Source organism: Oncorhynchus keta, chromosome 4 (genome assembly GCF_023373465.1).
Source record: "Oncorhynchus keta strain PuntledgeMale-10-30-2019 chromosome 4, Oket_V2, whole genome shotgun sequence".
Taxonomy (NCBI): domain Eukaryota; kingdom Metazoa; phylum Chordata; class Actinopteri; order Salmoniformes; family Salmonidae; genus Oncorhynchus; species Oncorhynchus keta.
In genome coordinates, this window is record NC_068424.1 from 70466099 (window position 1) to 70468345 (window position 2247).

Genomic DNA, 2247 nt, shown 5'->3' on the forward strand with positions numbered 1-2247 from the left:
CTCAGTAAGTAGCCAGTGAATGGTCATTGAGGTGTTGTATCTCAGTAAGTAGCCAGTGAATGGTCATTGAGGTGTTGTATCTCAGTAAGTAGCCAGTGAATGGTCATTGAGGTGTTGTATCTCAGTAAGTAGCCAGTGAATGGTCATTGAGATGTTGTATCTCAGTAAGTAGCCAGTGAATGGTCATTGAGGTATTGTTGTATCTCAGTAAGTAGCCAGTGAATGGTCATTGAGGTGTTGTTGTATCTCAGTAAGTAGCCAGTGAATGGTCATTGAGGTATTGTTGTATCTCAGTAAGTAGCCAGTGAATGGTCATTGAGGTATTGTTGTATCTCAGTAAGTAGCCAGTGAATGGTCATTGAGGTGTTGTATCTCAGTAAGCAGCCAGTGAATGGTCATTGAGATGTTGTATCTCAGTAAGTAGCCAGTGAATGGTCATTGAGATGTTGTATCTCAGTAAGTAGCCAGTGAATGGTCATTGAGATGTTGAATCTCAGTAAGTAGCCAGTGAATGGTCATTGAGGTGTTGTATCTCAGTAAGTAGCCAGTGAATGGTCATTGAGATGTTGTATCTCAGTAAGTAGCCAGTGAATGGTCATTGAGGTATTGTTGTATCTCAGTAAGTAGCCAGTGAATGGTCATTGAGGTGTTGTTGTATCTCAGTAAGTAGCCAGTGAATGGTCATTGAGGTATTGTTGTATCTCAGTAAGTAGCCAGTGAATGGTCATTGAGGTATTGTTGTATCTCAGTAAGTAGCCAGTGAATGGTCATTGAGGTGTTGTATCTCAGTAAGTAGCCAGTGAATGGTCATTGAGGTGTTGTATCTCAGTAAGTAGCCAGTGAATGGTCATTGAGATGTTGTATCTCAGTAAGTAGCCAGTGAATGGTCATTGAGGTATTGTTGTATCTCAGTAAGTAGCCAGTGAATGGTCATTGAGATGTTGTATCTCAGTAAGTAGCCAGTGAATGGTCATTGAGGTATTGTATCTCAGTAAGCAGCCAGTGAATGGTCATTGAGGTGTTGTATCTCAGTAAGCAGCCAGTGAATGGTCATTGAGGTGTTGTATCTCAGTAAGTAGCCAGTGAATGGTCATTGAGGTGTTGTATCTCAGTAAGTAGCCAGTGAATGGTCATTGAGGTGTTGTTGTATCTCAGTAAGTGGCCAATGAATGGTCATTGAGGTATTGTTGTATCTCAGTAAGTAGCCAGTGAATGGTCATTGAGGTGTTGTATCTCAGTAAGAGGCCAGTGAATGGTCATTGAGGTGTTGTATCTCAGTAAGTAGCCAGTGAATGGTCATTGAGGTATTGTTGTATCTCAGTAAGTGGCCAGTGAATGGTCATTGAGGTGTTGTTGTATCTCAGTAAGTAGCCAGTGAATGGTCATTGAGGTGTTGTATCTCAGTAAGTGGCCAGTGAATGGTCATTGAGGTATTGTTGTATCTCAGTAAGTAGCCAGTGAATGGTCATTGAGGTGTTGTATCTCAGTAAGTGGCCAGTGAATGGTCATTGAGGTATTGTTGTATCTCAGTAAGTAGCCAGTGAATGGTCATTGAGGTGTTGTTGTATCTCAGTAAGTAGCCAGTGAATGGTCATTGAGGTATTGTTGTATCTCAGTAAGTAGCCAGTGAATGGTCATTGAGGTATTGTTGTATCTCAGTAAGTGGCCAGTGAATGGTCATTGAGGTGTTGTATCTCAGTAAGTAGCCAGTGAATGGTCATTGAGGTGTTGTTGTATCTCAGTAAGTAGCCAGTGAATGGTCATTGAGGTATTGTTGTATCTCAGTAAGCAGCCAGTGAATGGTCATTGAGGTATTGTTGTATCTCAGTAAGTAGCCAGTGAATGGTCATTGAGGTGTTGTTGTATCTCAGTAAGTAGCCAGTGAATGGTCATTGAGGTGTTGTATCTCAGTAAGTGGCCAGTGAATGGTCATTGAGGTATTGTTGTATCTCAGTAAGTAGCCAGTGAATGGTCATTGAGGTATTGTTGTATCTCAGTAAGTGGCCAGTGAATGGTCATTGAGGTGTTGTATCTCAGTAAGTAGCCAGTGAATGGTCATTGAGGTGTTGTATCTCAGTAAGTGGCCAGTGAATGGTCATTGAGGTGTTGTTGTATCTCAGTAAGTGGCCAGTGAATGGTCATTGAGGTGTTGTATCTCAGTAAGTGGCCAGTGGATGGTCATTGAGGTATTGTTGTATCTCAGTAAGTAGCCAGTGAATGGTCATTGAGGTATTGTTGTATCTCAGT